Source organism: Sus scrofa, chromosome 14 (assembly GCF_000003025.6).
Source record: "Sus scrofa isolate TJ Tabasco breed Duroc chromosome 14, Sscrofa11.1, whole genome shotgun sequence".
Classification (NCBI taxonomy): Eukaryota; Metazoa; Chordata; class Mammalia; order Artiodactyla; family Suidae; genus Sus; species Sus scrofa.
Genome location: NC_010456.5, coordinates 85,277,890 through 85,292,337, shown reverse-complemented (window position 1 = coordinate 85,292,337; position 14,448 = coordinate 85,277,890). Strand labels below are relative to the sequence as shown.

Genomic DNA, 14,448 nt, shown 5'->3' with positions numbered 1-14,448 from the left:
TTATGACCCTTAATCTATGTCAGGACTTCTCAGAATTTCTTTTATTCTCTTTATTGTATCTGTTTTATTTCCCAGTATGAGCTGCTTGATTTCTCTGTATTTCACAACTCAAATTCATGAGAAAACAAATCTGATTAGCTTAGCTTGTCCTGGTTTGAGCAGTGTTGTTTGTTCTAGGTTACTTCAAAAGTCATCTACTGGGTATGGATATTGGGTGAGGAGCCCAACTTAGCACAATAGAAAATGACTGGGTGTTGGGGAAGAGGATCAATGGCTTTCCTTGCAGAGGCTGTGAGAGGGGCCAGTTTTATTGAGAAGGGGCCAAGAACGTAGTAGCCCTTATCATTGCAATTAGGTTGAGTGGAGTTCAACTTATCTTCCCTTCTCTGAATATCCGGTATCCATCATCTGTGGGGCCATGTGTGTTGGCCTGGAGGGTAGAGTGGAAGGACAGGGGAGAGTAAGAATGAGGATATGAGGAAAAATTCACTGAAATTAGTGACTCTGTGGTCCAGGGCCATAGACAGAGAAAATAAGAGGAGGGGTAAGGTCATGGTCCACAGAGAAGTAAAGAAGTTACTATAAAGGAAGGACAAGGAAGAGGTCTTGTTTAGTGGGAGGGAAGGGCTACACTGGCTAGCAAGAAGGATATGATCTTTGAATTGAGAGTGTGCCAAATCCTAAAACACTAGACTACCAGGGAGCATCAACCTATGAATTTAGAAATGAGAGCTAACGCAGTTCTAGATAAAGAAAATCCAAGAATTCCTGCTGTGGTGCAATGGGATTGGCAGCATCTTGGGAGTGCTGGGACACAGGTTCTATCCCTGGCCCAGCATAGGGGGATGAGGATCCAGCGTTGCCATAGTTGTGGCCTAGGTGGCAACTGTGGCTTGTATCTGATCCCTGGCCTGGGAACTCCATATACCCTGGAGCAGGATCCCCAAAGTGGGAAGAAAGTAAAATGTTTTCTTAAAGGAGGTCAAGAAACCCTGATTTGGGTTGAGTTCTCCATGTGGATGGTGTGGGTTGTGAAGATTGAAACATCCACATGGATGGTGAAGTTGTCTAGAATGAAAACCAGATTATTCTGGATGTGCAGAATAGTCAGGCTCCCAACAGCCAGGACATGAATAAAGGGAGATGTTGATTGGAGCTGGGGGCCCAAGAGGAGGGGATTTTGATATTGAAATGCAAGAGTAATTGTCTGAGAGTAGGAAAAGCAGCATGATGAGAACAATAATCTGCTCTACCTACATCTACAACAATCGTTTAGCCCTGCAAACAAAGCGCAAAATACGCCTTGAAATAACAAGTAGAGCTACCAGAAAAGCATCCCTTCCAGGGAACAGGAAAATGGAGAAGGCCATATTGGTCAGGGATAGCCAAGTGAAGGTGGTTTGGGAACCATTTAGGAAAAAGAATACAAGTAAAGTAGTGGTTAGCTGAAATGACATACAAACTCCAAAGGTCTCTTGAGGAAGAATCTGGGCAAGTGAGTGAGATTTTGGAGGTGCAGGGGGTTGAGGGTGGTGTGAGAGAGGCTTGGAAAAAACATGACAGAAGATCCTTGGTTGTTATTGTCTTTATTGTCCTAAGGATGTTGGATGCAGGAAAGAGAAGGTCTTCTTACTTACATGATCCATGAGTCCCTCTCCCAGGAAGTCGAACCCATGTTTAGATTACAAGTGGATGGGGAGAAAGACAGGGTTGCTCACTGGAGCCTCTTAGCAAAGGCTCCAGCAAGAATATGAGGCAGATAAATCTTTCTAACAATCAGATGGGAGAGTAAGTATAAATGAAGTTCTTTTTTTTTTTTTTCCTCAAAGTCATCTCAACTTATCATGAGGACAATGCTGTGTAAAGGACACTTTGGCAAACCCCAAACAACATTTTTTAGAAGATAAAGTAAATCCAATTTGTTGCGATGTTCCTGCGTGCTTGGAGATAAATCACATTATTGTATCTTATCAGCAGATGGGTGGGCAATTGAACAGGGTAAAACTGGCAGCAAAAGGGAAAAGGTTCCTAGTATCTGTAAAGAATCCGTTATTTTGTGCAGGCTTCTGGACAATGTAAATCAAGTCTGTGCAGAGAAACACAGAGCAATTATGTAAATTGCCACAGCTCGATGGGGGACTTCTGCAGAGGGTGAGAGGGAGGGTGGTGAGGGGGAGTATGTGGAGCATGAGTAGCAGGTAGGCATGTGGGAGATTCTATTCCTTAGAGTGGATACTGCCCTGGAAACAAGTGCTGATGTGTGGAGGGAAACAAATCCATGAGGGCCAACGTGGTACTTCTTCTTTTTTTTTTTTTCTTTTTTAGGGCTGCACCCATGGCATATGGAAGTTCCCAGACTAGGGGCTGAGTTGGAGCTACAGCTGCTGGCCTACACCACAGTCACAGCAACGCAGGATCCAAGCTGTACCTGCCACCTACACCACAGCTCACGGCAACGCTGGATCCTTTAATCCATAAAGCAAGGCCAGGGATCGAACCTGTATCCTCATGGATATTAGTCAGATTCATTTCTGTTGCACCACAACAGGAACTCCAGTAGCTCTTCTTTTTTTCAATTTTTTGATTTTTATTTAGTTATTTCCCCAATACATTATTTTTTTCCCTACTATACAGCATGGTGACCCAGTTACACATACATGTATACATTCTTTTTTCACACATTATCATACTCTATCATAAGTGTCTAGACATAGTTCCCAGTGCTACACAGCAGGATCTCATGGCTAATCCATTCCAAAGGCAACAGTCTGCATCTATTAACCCCAAGTTCCCAAGCCATCCCATTCCTCCCCCCCCCCACACCCCCAGAAACCACAAGTCTATTCTCCAAGTCCATGATTTTCTTTTCTGTGGAAAGGTTCATTTGTGCTATATATATTAGATTCCAGATATAAGTGACATCATATGGTATTTGTCTTTCTCTTTCTGGCTTACTTCACTCAGTATGAGAGTCTCTAGTGGAGAAAAGGGAACCCTCCTGAACTGTTGGTGAGAATGTAAGCTGGTACAACCACTATGGAGAACAGTGTGGAGGTACCTTAGAACACTATACATAGGAGTTCCCGTCGTGGCGCAGTGGTTAACGAATCCGACTAGGAACCATGAGGTTGCGGGTTCGGTCCCTGCCCTTGCTCAGTGGGTTAACGATCCGGCGTTGCCATGAGCTGTGGTGTAGGTCGCAGACATGGCTCGGATCCTGCATTGCTGTGGCTCTGGTGTAGGCTGGTGGCTACAGCTCTGATTCGACCCCTAGCCTGGGAACCTCCATATGCCGTGGGAGCGGCCCAAGAAAAGGCAAAAAGACAAAAAAAAAAAAAAAAAAAAAAAAGAACACTGTACATAGAATGCCATATGACCCAGCAATCCCACTCTTGGGCATATATCCAGACAAAACTTTCCTTAAAAAAGACACATGCACCCGCATGTTCATTGCAGTACCTCTTCTTGCAGCGTCCTTTTAGCATAAACCAGTGGTCAACTGGGTAGCAACTCTTATAGATACACTGCCTCATTCCCATTCTAAATCTACACCTTAGGATCCCACATGATCTTGGCTCCCTCTTGTGTAAAATAGGGCTAATCATTTTACTTGCCTCACAGGATTGTAGTGAGGATAAAGTAAGATAATGTAGGAAAAGTCTTTAGAACAGTATCTGATACATAGCATGCATATAATGTCACTAGTATGTTATCTACTGTTGATGTGCTGTATAGTCTGTGTAGTCACAGATGACAAGGGTGCTATTCATCAAGTCCCACCCTGCTTCCTCTAAGGAGACAGAATTCAGTCAGATTTTCTCTCTCACCAAGTCACAAGCCTGCACATACCAGCATGCCAGTGGAGAAGAAATACTGAATTCTTAAATGGAGAACACGGGTCATTAACATAGCTCCAGTGCTGCCTGGGTTTTCACTTTTCATCAAGATGAGAAGGCTTGGATCCAGGACAGCAATGTCGCCAGTGTGTAAAGTCCCAATTGGGAGTCATATAACTGAGTTACAGCTTCAGCTCTGCCGTAGCTGACCTGGATGCCCTTGGCCTAGTTGTTGGTACAGTGGAGAGAGAGTATGGATCAATGTGGGAGCTACAGAGAGCCCCTGGCTGGGGTCAGACACCATTCTCTGGTATGACCACAATGTCCTATGCATTTTCTAATGTTACCCTTCCAAAGATTTCCATAATTATGTTTATACCTTTGTCTTGTCCACTAGATGATATGAACAATGATAATATTTATCCAATCCCAATTATCTCCTACAGTATAGATAGATCCTACAGTATTCGGCACATGGTAGGTACCTAACAAATGTTCAGTAGATGACTAGGTATAAGAATAAATGACTGTTGTTTGAATCAGACAGTTACTTAGCTTAGGGACATTGAGCAATTTTCTTGGTCTTTCTGAGTCTAACCTGCTCATAACACCTGCCACATACTAGGCCCTCACTTGATTCCATTTAACTGAAATGCCCCACTTCACCAGCTTAAAAGGGCAGAAAAGATTATAATGTATCAGTAGTCCCAGATATATCTCTCTCTGACTCTACATTTACATGTTGAACTCTTTGTTCAGCACTTATGGTTAGATGTGCTATAGGCAGTTCAAAACTTTTTTTCAATCATGACTTCCTGATGACTGCCTCTTGTCCAGCTTCTCCCAGGCTTCTTTCTCTCAGTAATGGTGACACCATCTACCTACTTATTCAAAACAAAAATGCAGGTCTCATCATGGACCTTCAATTTCCCTCTCACCCAACATCCAGTCCAAGGGCAAACCCTCTAAGTCCTTCCTGAGTCTGAATACTTCTCCCCTCTCTCCACTAACTCACCCTTGTCCATACCATACTCATTTCATGTGTGGACTACTGCAGTTTTCTCCTAAATAGTCTTTGTGCTTCCACTCTTCTACATCCGCTCTTTTTTTTTTTTGGTCTTATGGATCCCAACCATCCCCAGCTCCTTCCAGAGAAATGGGTGGAATGGAGTGGTGGCCTATATACCTGAAATACTGGGGGAGAAAAGACAGCATGTGCAGTGTATGTGCGTGTGCGTGTGTGCGTGTGTGTGTGTGTGTTTGGGGAGCTCAGGGTGCTAGAAGGCAAGGAAACTTAAGCAAAGAAAGGTCCTAAAATAAGGAGCAAGAGAGGGAATCCACATATGGGAACAGCCAGCCCTTGGGAGGGAGAAAGAAGCAGCTCCTGAGGTGAGCTCTACCTGTGCATTGAATGGGTTGGAGAGGCTGTTCTGCCAGAAAAACTCTGTCCCTTTGTCAGTCTCCATGTGTTTAATGGAGCAACTAAAAGTTTTTTGGGTATAGGCTCTATTTTCCCACCCTCTTGATGGATGTTGAGGGCATGATAATAAATTTATAATAAATGCATTCAACCTCAAAAGGGATCGAAATCAAGCCCTTGACCTTTTTCCCTTCTAAGAGGCACCATGCTTCCTGGACAAATCTACCTTCTGTCTTCCCAGCAAACCTTGAATTCTGGATACAGAGGTGTGTGGTGGCCTTGTTGAACATGAAGCTTGCACTTTATGGCGATTCCTGCCTCTATCATATGAGGATCTAAGACAGGGATGCCCAAGGAGAGGACTTATCAGAGATTACAGGATATTTTAATACCCATCAGTTATCTGTTTTGAGATCTTAAGGAAGCATGATGTGATTTCTTTAATTGTAGTCCCATTGCTGTGAGATGGTTGGGACTGAATTTTTATAGTTTCACATTGTGCTGTTGTACACATAGATTTCAAAAATCCTTCCAATTGGAGATAATGTGTCAGTCCTGATCCTCTTACACTGGAAGTTGAAATGCAAAGAAAAGCTAAATGGGATTCCCTGGTTGCAGACCTCAGCTCAATGTGGGTAAGACTCTGGCCAAACATGAACTTCCAGTTTTCAGAGTGTATTTAATCGAGAGCTGTGTTTTATTTTGTTCCCTGAGCTAAATTGGCTTCGGTACAAATAAAATATGTGAAAAACCATAGCTGCAGCTTAGGAGAGCGCCAAGAAGAAAGAAACAGAAATTGTGTTTATAAAGCCACAGGGTTGAGTTGTTCTTCCCTTTTATGATCATTTTCTCATTTCTTGGTCTTTCTTGGCTGTCATGCCAGGACCAGTGATATTTGGGAGCCATCTGCACAGAGCACACTTTCTCCTGCCCTTCTTTCTTGCTGTTGTTACAAGCTCAAAATCAATCTACAAAATTTGTCTAGAGCCAGAGGAAGGGAAATCATTACTCCTTTCTCCTCTGGGTGACAATGGTGTCTGCTCTCTCTTCCCTTTGGTCTCTTGTCAGAACCTGGGAGCTAAAAGTGTAATATCAATTTGTGCTTCTGGAACTTGGACCAGCCTCTACTGGTTAGTTGAAAGGCTTAAGCACCTGAGGACAATTCCAGGCATTAGGTAAAAATTAAGTCCAAAATTTTATGCTTAGAGTTGTAACTGTATAGTTAAGGATCAGAGTTTTCCAAATTTGCTAGCAAATGGAATTGTTGGGATGCTTGACTCTCAGAATTTGTAGTGATTTGAGGGTCATCTCATCCAACTTCATAGAAGAATACAGCAATTGTGGAAATTTCCCTCCTTTTGCAAACTGGCATCATTTCTCACGTTTTAAACGTAAAAAAACCAAAATCTACATGAAGGAAAAAATTCCTGGTTGGCTATCTTTCTTTTCCAGAAACCCTCAGTACTCTAATAGATATACATAGTAGGAGAAATCAGCCTTCTCTCCAGGAAGCATATAAATGCCAGGGCAATCTGCAGGTGCCATCATGGCCCAGTTGTATTATATTATTTCATGCTTATAAGTTTTTCTGCAGCACTCAACCTCAAAAGCCAATAGGGATTCCAAGAGATGAAGCTGAACCAGGACAGTCTACCTACAGAGGAGCGAGGGCTCTTTGATATTCATGTGCTGTGGCCCTTCTTCCTGACAGAACTCGCTGACAGCCATTCCCAGCAGGGCTCAGGGCCGTTTGGATGCGACACACTATTGTTCTATAAACAGGAAGGAGGCTTGAGCAAACTGCTTGCCCAGATCTGAGTCAAGCCTCCTCCTCAGATCCTAGAGCCTGCTCCATCTGTGACCTAATTACCCTTTCATTTTTGATGCGCTAGGCAGCCAGCCTGGGAGGAAGCCAGGCTGAGTCAAGCACAGGGAGCCTGTGGATGGGGAGTAAGGGGGTAGAATTGATCCAACCTCTTCTCATCCCACTCCTCCTCCTCTTTTCTCTTTCTCCTGCTTTCACTGCTGCATTTGAAAAGGCAGTGCAGTGAGAAATTGTGGGAGCCAGGCATCTTTAAAACAAGCCCTTTGTAGATCATCACCATCTGTAGTCAACCACGTGGGGAGGACATAGACGGAAGTAGTTGCCCACTCTCATAGCCTCTCAGAGCCGGTCCCAGGAGGCTACAGGCAAAGGAGATAAGAGGCTCTCGGCATGCATTGGCAAGGGCAGACAAATGGCAGTTGAATTTGTTGAGGTGTGGGGCTGATCCCAGCAGCTGTTCGGGCCCTCAGAGGGCTGTTCAGAAGGCACCGGAACCTCTAATCAAGCTGTTCTGCTACTGCTGCTGGCTTTTTAAAAGCTGCCTGCTTGCTTGCCGTCCATTTCTATGGCATTTTAACAATTATGAAGCCCTTCCATATATATGAGTGCATTTCATTCTTGTGGTGGCCTGTGAGAAGTATGTATTATTGTTGTATGAGCCAAAAAAAGAAAATCTCAGAGAGGATAAATGCCATGCCCATAAGCAAACTCAGGGGTAGATAGCTATGCTGCCCATGGTCTGGCCCCTTCTGGTCATGCTCACAGCTCACTGTCCTCTGTCATCTTTCTAGAGCTTTAAGCAGTGGTTCTCAAACTGGAGCATGCATCAGAAACATCTGGAAGAATAGTTAAAGCACCTGATGCTGGTAGCCATCTCCAGACTTTGTGAGGTCTGGGAAGGGCCTGAAGATTTGCATTTCTAACAAGTTTCTAGGGAATGCTGGTGCTGGTCTAGTAACCACATTTTGAGAACCACTGATAGCTAGAAAATCACCTTTCTGTGGTGTAAAATCATTGTTAGCTCATCTGGAAGACCTCTTTCCATGTCCACAATGCATGTTGGGCAAAGGTATGGGGTTGTGGGGTATAGGAGTCAGAAAACACCTGAGGAGCTTATACTGCTCATGGATGCCTCCTCTCTTGACTCTGCCTGGTACTTCCTCTCAAGCTTAGTACCTTCCGGAAGCATCTTTTCCTCCAGGAAGGCAACCTGACTCTCAGTTTGGGTTCCCCCAGAGGCAGATTCTGAGAGAAGGGTTTTTGTGCCATAGTTTATTTGGGAAGTTCTGGAAATACTGATGGAAGCCAAGGTCTTTTCACTCCCAGAACCAAGCCCATTTCATTATAGGTTAGCATATGTTCATACATTAATTGGTGGGAATGTTTATGAATAAATTCATAAAGGCATACATGCATGCACATATATTTTGTCTTATTCTTTTAGTCTTTGAAGATAGCTTAAAAGCCTGTGTGCTATTTATTTCATAGCTTAAGAAAGGAAAGGGGCCCATTGCCAACCATGTGAAAAGAAAATGTAGCTATTTCTTTAAGTGTGAGAGATAGGTGGAGACCCAAAGGATTACCGCTAGGGATGGTGAGACAGTGGGACATGGCAGGTGGAAGATCAAGTCCAAGTCCTGACTTATTTAGTCAGCTGTGCCTCCAACTCTGGACCCCGTCTGAGTTCCTGGGCCCATGAGGTACACTGAGGAGACAAAGACAAATACCAGTCTGCCCATAGGATGGAAGAGCTCAGACTAGTAGGGGAGGCAGTTTCACAGGCAGATGAATGCTAATCTTAAACTAACCCTTTCTCTCCCTAGTCATTCCTTTTCTCCTTCGGGCCTTTCTCCCATTTGAGCAGCAAGGCTGGTCTGTGCTCATCCACTCAGGAAAAGGATGTGACACTAGACAGAAGAGAAAAGAGGCGTCACTTTCTGGCTTCTGGTTTTTAATGTTTGAGCCTTTTTTGGGGGGGAACAGAAAGGACTGATAGTCTAAGGAGAAATTTTGAGGAGACCAAATAAAATCCCTCCTCTGTCCTTTAGACTATAAAAGGAATATTTTGGGTTAGAGGAGAGAGAGAGACATTTGGAGACGTGCTAACACTGATACTGCTGGATTCTAGAGAGATGGTACCAGGACTCTTCTGGTGGGTACAATCTTGGAAAAGTGGCGGGACCCTTCCAATAGGAGATAGTCTTTGGACAATAACTATTATTATCATTATTAGTTTAATACAAATCATTATTATTTCATGCAGCACACTCTCAGATCAACACTGACAAAAGCTATAAATTGATGCTTTCATTTTTTACTAATGGTGACAATAAGATTACAAACCAACAGGTGTTCTGACAAGCCTGACCCTTGCCTCTGAAAAGCACAGAATGCATAATTTTCATGCTAACAAGGATTGAGAAGTAGTAATTTTTAATTTTTACAATTTTTTGTGGGGACATCCACATACCCCCACTGAGCATTCTCTGCTGGGAGATCACATACTGAAGCTCCATCTGTGAGTTAGATGTGAATCTGTGGGCAAACCAAAGCCAATCACTGCTGTCAAATAAATACAACTGGGAGACAGGTACCAATTTGAGAGAAAAAATGTTAAGTGCATCAGGGGTTTTAGCAGTAGGATGATTTTCTTGTGCCTGAAGTGGCAGGTTGATTGTGGAGAGAGGCTCTGAGCCTGGAAAACCTGGTGACAGGCCTGGGGGTAACCCAAGATCAACTCACATGGTCCAAAAATCTAGGTCTAGGCGGGGGTGGGGGGTGGGGTGACATCTTAGCTCATATACATAGAGGACTCTGAGGACCTGAGACTTCTTTCCAGTGACTGCTTTGGCACTGTACAATCCCCCTGGAAATTATGCCACCTTGAGCTGAAATTGAGTTGTACAGAAAGTAGAGAAAGTTACATACACTTGATGTCTGAGCTTATGTGGGTAAGTTACATGATGGAGCATGAAGGCCAGGCAAAGTCATGCCCCAGTACAGCAGTAACACAGAGTAGGCAGTGGTGGATCCTCAGATGAGTCACCTTTGATGAGGGGAAGTGGCTTGAGCTAGGGATTGATAGCTAAATTCAGATTTAAGGATATTTTCACCTTTTAAAACATGATCTTGTCAAATGCAATTTTGCCATTTTCAATTTTTCCAAGACCATAAGCTTCTGATTAGTGAGAAATTACTAGAGACTCATTTCATACATAATACCATTCCCCTCCTTCTAACAATTCTGTGTGTCTTTAAGTCTTTCTTTTTCTCAGAAACCTAGTTGGCATGCCCAGTCCATGGTAATCTTTCCCCTCCAGATGGCTGTTTGGAAAGATTGTCGGTTTTATACATTTTAATGCATTAGGTCATGCATTATGTAGTCTTGATCTCTGATTGATTCTCTTGAGTTATGTTTTCCTGAATTGATCGTTAACTAGATTTGGATGTTTCATTGAGCAGATATTCTCAATGTTGGGACCAGTCAAGTTTCCACTTTTTAAAAAATTTTCTCTAATGCTTACTAAGAATTTGTGTGTGTTGAAGCTGCTCTAAATGCAATGCAGACATTATTGTGACCCTGTTCAGTGCACTAGGTGTGATTATTATCCCTATTTAACAGATGGATACACTTAGGGTGAGTCAAGGACCCACTGAAGAGGATCATTTGAGCTGGGTCAATGAAAAAAGGAAAAGACATGTGTGGTTCTTTTTTTTCTTTTTCTTTTTTGTGCCTCTTCTAGGGCCGCTCCCTTGGCATATGGAGGTTCCCAGGCTAGGGGTCTAATTGGAGCTGTAGCCGCTGGCCTACACCACAGCCACAGCAACATGGGATCTGAGCTGTGTCTGCGACCTACACCACAGCTCACGGTAGTGCCGGATCCTTAACCCACTGAGCAAGACCAGGGATCGAACCTGCAGCCTTATGGTTCCTAGTCAGATTCGTTAACCACTGCGCCATGATGGGAACTCTGACATGTGTGGTTCTAATCAGAACAGAAGGAAGATGGCTGGTCTCACTTACCTGAGTATCTTTTTTTTAAATTTAAATTTTGCATAAATAAAAATAAGGATAGGAAATTAGCATCAGAACCTCAGTGTAGATTGGTTATCTTTTCTTCTATATGGATTATTCTGAAGGCAATGATCTAGTAACCATTTGATGGTTAGATCCTGCCATTCTCAATGAATCATTTTCTAAAAGGCCTCATCAGATAGTGTTATAACTGGAAAGCAAGTTCAGGTATGCCCCACCAATCTTGTAGTGATTTTTCTGATGTCATCCTGGGGCCCTGGAGAATCATTCTCTCATCAAGAAGGCCCTTAGTGGTCTGTATTCCTGTCCATGCAGGCATATGTTTTCCACATAATTACCTCCTATTTACCCCATTGGTGAAACACCCTTGGATTATGGAGGTGGCCAAATACACAACACCTTACACCAGACAGATGAGATCAAGAGCAGTTTATTCATCACACATACTCACAGCCTGGAGTAGGAAGACACAGAACCACATAGGGCCATAGGGCAGTAGAACTCAGGAATAGAATAAATAATTTTGGGCTGTGGAGGGCAGGCTTGGTAGTATCAAGAGAGTGAGGTGGCCCTAGGTTCATGGTGGGAGGGGTGGTGGGATGTGGTTGTTTGGTTTGAATAATTCCATGGGATGTCAGGGAAATGGAAGCCCTCTACTCAGGGACGGGCAGGTACTTCACCTGGTGCATTTGATAAGGAGAGTTGCTCGGCTAGGGGACCTTATCCATGCAGCGGAGAGGAAGGTGAATTGTGGTTAAGCCAATTTGAGGCCCTCCCAGTTTTACTTATGTCAAGATAGCACTTAATTTTTTAGGGTCACACCCACAGCATATGGAGGTTCCCAGGCTAGGGGTCCAATCAAAGCTGTAGCTATTGGCTGTGATCTGAGGTCAGATCCGAGCTGTGTCTGCAACCTACATGACAGCTCATGGCCATGCCAGATCCTTAACCCACTGAGTGCAGCCAGGGATTGAACCCGATACTAGTTGGATTTGTTAACTGCTGAGACACAACGGGAACTCCATTTTGAATTGAACTGATAGGCTTTAAACCACATGCTATGGGAAGCTCATGTGATGGTGCTCACCTTATTAGCCTATCTTTATTTATTATATTAAAAACAGAACCTCTGACCTCCTTGTGGCTGTCGGCTCCAGGATATGGATATTCTGAACCCAGAATGCTTGCTCTTCAGATTCTTGCCTGAGCCTTACTTTAGAGCCATCTTTCAGCTTCTTTCGAACTGGAAGCACAGCTTACTAACACTTGAGAGGGGAAAATCTGACAGATGTGTTCATTATTCAACCCCCAAACATCCCCAGGATTCATATTGCTTTCCTTAAACTAGACCAATAGGAAACTCCAGACACTTTGAGTAGTTAGGGCTTTCTCAGTTCCATGGAAAAGAAACCTACAAGATTCTCTTTAGGTAAAAAAGGGGGTGTTTGCTAAAATCATACAGATTGGTCTTGGAGAACATAGGGGAGGGAGGCAGCTAGCTCTCAGGAATGAATGGAATCAAGAAGCTGGATGTCTGCTAATTATTAGAGAAATGCAAATCAAAACTACAGTGAGGTGCCACTCCACACCACTCAAAATGGCCATGATTAAAAGTGTACAAATAGCAAATACTGGAGAGGATGTGGAGAAAAGGGAACCCCCCTAAACTATTTGTGGGAATGTAAGTTGGTGTAGGCACTGTGGAAACAGTATGAAGGTTCCTCAGAAAGCTAAGAATATTTGGCATATGATCCAGCAATCCCACTTCTGTACATGTATCTAGACAAAACTATAATTCAAAAATATACATGAACCCCTATATTCATAGCCACACTATTTACAATAGCCAAGACATGGAAACAACCTTAATGTCCATTGACAGATGAATGGGTAGAGAAGATGTATTAAATATATACAATGGGAGTTCTCGTCATGGAGCAGCGGAAACAAATCTGACTAGGAAACATGGGATTGCAGCTTTGGTCCCTGGCCTCACTCAGTGGGTTAGGGATCCGGTGTTGCCCTGAGCTGTGGTATAGGTTGCAGATGTGGCTCGGATCTGGCATTGCTGTTTCTGTGGCATAGGCCAGCAGCAACAGCTCTGACTAGACCCTAGACTGGGAATCTTCATACGCTGTGGTTGTGGCCCTAAAAAAAGACAAAAAAAAAATATATATATATACATACATATATATATATATATATATATATATATATATATATATATATACATACATACATATATATATATATATATATATATATATATATATATATACACAGTGGAATACTACTCAGCCATAAAAAAGAACAAAATAATGCCATTTGCACCAACATGGATGGAACTAGATACTATCATACTAACTGAAGTTAGAAAAAGACCAATACCATATGATATCATTTATATGTGGAATATAAAATATGACACAAATGAATCTATCTACAAAACAGAAACAGACTCGTGGACATGGAGAACAGACTTGCAGTTTGCCAAGTGGGAGGGTATTGGGAGAGGGATGGAATGGGAGGTTGGGGTTAGCAGATGTAATCTATCATGCATGGAGGATATAAACAATAAGGTCCTACTATATAGCACAGAGAACTATATTCAATGTCCTATGATACATATTATATACACATACACATATATAAAAAACCGAATCACTTTGATGTATAGCATAAATTAACACAACATTGGAAATTAACTACGCTACAATTAAAAAAAATCTGGATACCCCATAGTCTTTCTCAAGTTCACCTCATTTCTCTTTCTTTGTAGGAGTCCTTATATGCCTCTGGCCCACATGGTATACACCATGGTTAGCCCATAGAATAGTACTTGGATTGTCATCTCCTCTTTTCCATGGATTGGGCCAGATTGAAGTTTCTTAGTCCCAAGTGGAAATTCATGGAGAAGGAAGTCTATTTATTTATCTTTAGTTGCTCTTGGACAAACACTCTGGTACCAGTGAGTCTGGATCAGTTTAGATAAAATGAAGCCAGGCTCCCTAGCTACGTTTGTGTGGGTCAAGCAGGAGATGGAGATGCAGTTATTAAAGGAAGGGCTGGGCTGATAATGCCTCTCTACCATTCTTTTTTCTTATGGGATTGCTTTTGCAGAAAAGAGCTTTATTGTCATGACATTGGGGATCTCCCATGCCATTTATTGCATGGCTTTTCTTTATGGTGGTAAACTTTATTGAGGGTAGCATTCATCACGTTATTCCACAATCCACATAGAATCAGATACACATTGGTTTAAATTTTATCTTGCAACTAGCTTGAATTAGGCAAGTTACTTAACCCCTAGCAACTGCAGCTTCTCAATAAT

At 42.8% G+C, this 14,448-nt stretch overlaps 1 long non-coding RNA gene across 2 annotated transcripts in view; it reads left to right on the top strand.

Annotated features, from left to right (window-relative positions):
- LOC106506064 overlaps positions 1-14,448 on the top strand; it is a 423,147-nt gene that overhangs the window by 60,072 nt on the left and 348,627 nt on the right. The window lies entirely within an intron of this gene.